The following is a 6,000-nucleotide window of genomic DNA, read 5'->3' as shown; positions in this document are numbered from 1 at the left end:
ATAAAGTCTGTGACTTTTGCCTGCTGCATCACAAAGTGTAACATATCATTTCGTAGTCTGAAAAGAAATTTTTAAAAAACTGAAGATTTCAATGCAGCGACTATGCACAGATTTCGTCTGCCCCTGAGATTTTGCCATAAAAGTCCCGAAGACTTTGTTCAGTGGGAAAACGATCTGCCAGTCTCTGCCGCGGCAGAAGGGGAGTGGTTTTCCGTTCACACTTAGTTCTCAAGTTAAATACCTGCACAAGCCGTGGAGTGTCTTTCCAACCCAGCACAGGCTCCCTGCAGCACGCCTCTGACTGGCAGCTGAGCCACAATTTGCTTTAGGAAGTCCTATTTTTTTCCCACAACCTTTGAATGGTAACTTCAAATGATTTGTTGCGATGCACCGTCATCCCTCGTCTTCGCTTCTAGATTTGAAACGAGGCGTCTTTCATTTATTTTGAGGTGAATAGCATTTCTTTTTTTCTTTTTTCCCCTAAGGAGCGACATTGCTGACAGCAGTCCCAAGAACGCTCCGCGGTGCTGGTTCGGTCTACAGCTCCTGGAACCTCCTGGCCTTGCTAAGGTGAGTGGGGGAAGCCACTGAAACAAGGGTGCAGGGAGTGGATGGAATAGGGTCCCCCATCTATTGGAATAAAAATCAGCTTGGCTTGCATAGGGCTCTTTGGAGGGACTGCAGCTCAAGTGGCCACGTGTTCCAGCATTTACTGTCACATGACAGATATTACTCTCAGCAGAACAAACCCTGCCAAGATTGCAATGCATGGCACAGATTAGGGAGAGAGTCTAATAGACAGCGTCCCCTGGTGAGTCATGACGCCTGCAGTATGTGATGGAGGTGTAGGAGGAATAAAACAAGAGAAGCAAGTCTAGAGAGTTACCACACCCTACCTGATGCTCTTTGAGGTCATTTCTGTTAGCTCAAATGTTCCAAATACATTTTAATTGTGAACTGCTGGGTTAAATTGTGTTAGTTTCATTGGCTTGTGGGTGGTGAAGGAGGAGAATCATGCTGGGGTGAGATGTTCTGTGTTGGGGAGCTAGTGGGTGAGAATGGGTTGTGTTGCATGGGTTTGACAGTACTGGGTGGGTTGAAATTGTATTGGGCTGGATTGCATTGGGTTGGATTGTTTTGGGGTACGTTTTACCTTGGATTGCAATATTGTGGTTTGGACTATTTTGTAAAGGATTCGATTTTTTTAATTGGGTTTGATTGTGTTGATATAAGTATGGGTTAGAATGTCTTGAGTGGGCTGCATTCTGTTGGGTTGGGTTGAGTTGAGTTGTGTTGATGTGGGTTAGATTATCTAAGGTAGTTTGTGAAGGTGTAGGTTTGGCTGCATTGGGGGGTGATTACTATTTGAAGTGGGTTGGAGTTTTTATGGTGGATACGATTTTGTTGTGCTGCATGGTGGATTGTGCCAATTTTTTTATTTAAAAACATAATTATGTTCTTTTTATAAAACTTAATAGGACATGTAGAGGTAGTTGAATCTCTTGAGTATACAATAATGTGTCTGCATTAGTTACTAGATCAAAACAGTGTTTTGTTGTTCATGAGAGATATTGGGTAGCGGAAATATAAAATTAACCTACAAAATGTGCTGAACAATTTATTGATACATTATTGTATGGGAATACACAGCTACTGGCCCCTTACTAAAAGTTGTGAACAGCTTTAAAGGGCACCTTATCAGTGAAACGAAAAATATTACCACATACAGATTGGCAAGTTGATTAGTGAATATCATACTACAGATGTTATCGGATGAGCATGTGCCAAAAGAGTGATGATATTTTCCAATGGCGTGGCCATTGGTCAGGTGCGAATGCGTATCCTACATTTCAGATTCTTTGATTCTGTTCCATTTTAACTTAGCATTCATAGCTGCATGCCTAGAACCCACCCTTGCCATCTCCCCCCCAGGGCATCCTTCCTCACCATTCCTTGTCTAATTCTATACTCTTGTGGAAATCACCGTGCATGCTTTGAAAGCAGGGGCTCTCAATTCATGTTCATTGAGCACTGTTCAGTTCTGATGGCATTGCTCACATTTTCCAGGAGAATTAAACACACTGGGGCAGTCACTGGTGTTTTTCCTGCAAACCTTTGTGTCCCAGTGCTCCTACTGCCCCATCAGGGCTGCGCTGCTCGTCTCCCCGTTGCATCACATGACCCTGCTGTGCTGCATTTTTCAGATTATTTTGAGCTTGCTTAGTGAAATTGCCCCTTATTACAGTATTATCTAACATTGGTGTGGTTTCTGCATTTGATAGTGGGTCTTCGGATGATTGGCTCTAGGGATAGTTCTATTACTTTAGTGTCTGATTCTTGAGAAGGTAAAGCTGCAGGCAGCAGGTTCCAGCGCTAGGGTGGGAAACATCCATAACAACGCGGGCATTACCCCGCACTGCTATTACCACGCTACTATTACAACACAAGTCGTTACAACGACTTGCGCTGGAGGGTGCTGTAGGATAGGGAATTGTTTAATTTTGTATCCAACACCTTCCCTACTATCAACGTGGGCTGGAGTTGGAATAGAAAATTAAACTATTTCACTATCCAGCACCCCCCAATGCAAGTCGTTAAGAACTGCATTGTAATGGCATGCGGGGTAAAAGCCTGCGTTGTAACGCCGTACAACCGCTAGTGTGGTGACATGTTGAATGAGTCTCTGCTCCTTACCAATTAGTGCCCAGCTCTCTGGAGTTGGTCGGTGGTAGATCTCAGTTGATTGGTGCCTAGTTGGCAGGAGACAGATCTTTCCGTGCTTTTCTGACTGGAGTGGGGCGAACTCCCCAATCCTCATCATGTACTTAGTTCTTGGTTGGCTCTAGTACTAAGGTGTTCGGTACTTCACTCTTGTGAGATGACACATTTTTAGTCAATACATTTTTCATATCGCAGGTGGGTAGCGATGGATTGACAGTAGGTGGGGATATGGTCAATGCTGTGCCCGAGTGATGAGCTAACGAGTGACAGGGAAGTCACGATTCCTAATGTCCCTCAGAGACATTTTAAGGCATGGACAAAGTGGGCAACTGCCCAGGGCGCCCACCTACCTAGGGGCTCCAGTGAAAGCTATTTTTATTGTGTTTCTGTTTGTTTATTCTTTATCTCGCCCTTTCAATATTATTTCAATATTGTTTGGTATCATGGGGCTTGTATTAGCAAATAATGGGTAGTAAAAATTAAAGTTGCTCTAAATAGGGGCCCCCAAAATCTCTAAAATGACACTGAAACGCCAGAAACGTATATTAAGTCACCACACGATTTCTTTGGGTTACCGGTATGATACTATGTCAGTAGGTGCATTGTGCTGGAGTCTAATGCTTTCGTTTTTCAGTCAGTTTAAATGTAGTGATTTTTTCCCGCTAGTTCAAAGGAAGAAAATCAAGACTACAACTCCCAGAATGCATCCGATCGTCAACTAGAAAATATGGACCCTGTTAACGTAGAGTCATCTGGTATCCTAATTCTGTCCCGTATAGTATGCCGATCCCATATCATGTATGAACTTTGGCGCAGTTATTTGCCAAGCTGTTTCCTTTAATCTTAAAACTGCCAGTCAAGACTTTTATTATGGTTGTGTTGATTGTGTCACAAGCAAAAGCCATTTAGCCGAGGAATTTGTTTAATCAGTAAAAAAAACACAGCAAACTCGATCCCTGTAAGCCTGGTAGCTGGTACAGATCTTTTGAAAGGGGCATTGTGGACTGACCAAACCATGGCTACGCTGGATATGCGAAAGGTTGGAGGTGGGGGTGCCCTTTATGACAGGAAGACGGTGACTGCTGGGCTGGGAGAGGAATACTACCGTTGCTATTTCAGGCAGCGTTCAGCAGGCTGCAGGATGTTAATGAAATAGGAGCAAGATGTGTGCTTAATCTACTGCAACTATTAAAACAGTAAAAAAAAAATGAAAAGCAATGCTGAAAACTATCATAGAAAGTTCACGACTCTTAAAAATCATAATTGCGTTCGAGTGAGACTGCTTTTGAAAAAAGGTTAACATTTTTGACGTATGCCCCGGTAATTTATTTCTTAAACTACTTGCTTTTCTAAGAGGCTATTTTCTAGGTTAGCTTCTTAATTTATGCGAATTCTTTCACATAATGGTCAAGAAACATATTCACCGCACTCACATTTCTAGTGATTTTTTTTATTTTTTTTAAAGAGTGCTATGAAGGATAAAAATGGTGAAAAAACAGCACCCACTGCAGTGCGCTGTAGGAAAGGAACATTCCTCTTAACCACCGAAGACATAATATTTTTTCAGCTTCAGCAGCTTCTGGTTACAATTGTTACAGTCAGACTTTATGGGATCTGTTGAAAACAAATGTGAAGGCAGTGCCACAGCCAAGCCTGTGTCCAGGCCTTTTAGTCGCTGTCTTGGGTTAATAGGAGTGTGGTAATTGATCCCCCAGGTTTTTAGCAGTGGTTATAAGGAATTCAAGGAGACTCTTTGTTTCTCTTTTTTTCGGAAGAAAGTGTCCAACAGAGCTGTCTTTGTTAGCACTGAAACCCAGCTGGTCCTCCCATTGGGGGAGAGTCGTACATTTGACTCGCAGTAGGTGAGGTGGCCTTTGAGCAGACAGCATGTAGGCATTTGAGTCATTAAACAGAGTGTCCATCACTGCCTCTAGCAGCTTGACTGCCTTATTTCAGGCAAGGAGCCAGGGAGCTGATCAAGTAGACTCTGCTACAATTACATCTGTTGTAATACGATTTATTTTGTTTTAGAAGTCTGCAATAAACAAGTCAATTCATACAAAAGTGGGTATAAGTGCATTCAGTTATTGGAGGAATGAGGACATGCTTTAATGAGCACAACAGTCCCCTTAGGTGGCAACATTTTCCTCCCACAATGACACATCTGCTCACTGTCCTTGCATTTCACCTAAGGTTTGCAACTAGCATCTCTCCCAGCATCACCCTCTATACAGATAGTGCAAACCATCACATTCAAGCTTCAACTCCCTGTCCTAGTCCCCATCACAGGCAGGTATCCCCTCAATCCTACAAGCTCCAGACTGGCCTCTCCTCCACACACCCAGTCACATAGGCTGATAGCACTTCCTTGTCCCACCTCTTACCAGAGTTAGCCACTTTCTGCCTCTACATTGCCACTCTCAGCTGTTAGCATCTCCTTTCATGCCCCGTAACTGTCCCAAGTAGAAACTGCCCGCCCCCATAAGCTTCAGTCTGGGATCCCCACCATGCTCCATAGGCATATCCATAGAAAGCCCCACTTTACACTGTGACAAAGTGACTACTACCCTCCTCTAGCGGATGTATGACATTACAACGCATGCTTTTACATCGCATGCTTTTACAACGCGGTTTTTACAACGCATACCATTACAACGGATAGTGCTTTTAGGTGCTGGATAGTGAATTGTTTAATTTACTATTCCAACTCCAGTCCCCGTGGATAGAACGGAAGGTGTTGGATAGTAAATTAAACACATTCTCTATCCTAGAGCGCCCCCCAGCGCAATGCGTTGTAATGGTTTGCGTTGTAAAAGTTGCATCGTAAAGGCACTGCGTGGTAAAAGTTGCGTTGTAAAGGTTGTTTACCCTTCTAGCTAACCCAGGCAAGCTTCACCTTTCCAATCCTCACCATGCCCTCTCTATGATTCAGGCATAAGTTCTTCCAGTCTTTGACCTGACTGGTGATGCACTTTCTATAAGAATGTGCTTAGGCCTACATTGGCTCAGGTTCCTTTGGCCCCAAGGATTGCACAGACTTGGTCAATGCCGCTCTTGGAATAAAGGTCTGACAAAGCCCACCTTGATGCCCCGGTTACACAAGTCTTCAAAGGGCTCCGTCTCTGGAGGAGTCAATAGCTCACTTTAACAACACTCTCCACATCTGTTACTCAGATGTTTACTGATGCCCAACATGTGGAGCAGATCATCACTAGTATTGATGTCTGGGGCATGCCCTATAAAACTGGTAGGTGCCGGGCAGGACATATCCTGCCAATT

The 6,000-nt window shown here is 43.7% G+C and overlaps 1 protein-coding gene across 3 annotated transcripts in view; it reads left to right on the top strand.

Annotated features, from left to right (window-relative positions):
* The first annotated feature begins 237 nt into the window (after window positions 1–237).
* The window catches only part of MATN4 (matrilin 4), a 176,864-nt gene continuing 171,101 nt past the window's right edge, over window positions 238–6,000 (top strand). The window contains exons 1-2 of one of the 3 annotated variants that reach the window (XM_078652191.1): window positions 238–362; window positions 486–570. The gene's annotated coding sequence lies outside the window, so the exon portion shown is untranslated. The remainder of the gene's footprint in view (window positions 363–485; window positions 571–6,000) is intronic. The other 2 variants (XM_078652192.1, XM_078652193.1) reach the window with 2 other exon arrangements.

Source organism: Lissotriton helveticus, chromosome 7 (assembly GCF_964261635.1).
Source record: "Lissotriton helveticus chromosome 7, aLisHel1.1, whole genome shotgun sequence".
In the NCBI taxonomy this organism is placed as follows: Eukaryota; Metazoa; Chordata; class Amphibia; order Caudata; family Salamandridae; genus Lissotriton; species Lissotriton helveticus.
Note: the sequence above shows the minus strand (reverse complement) of the source record. Positions and strands in the feature narration are given on the sequence as shown.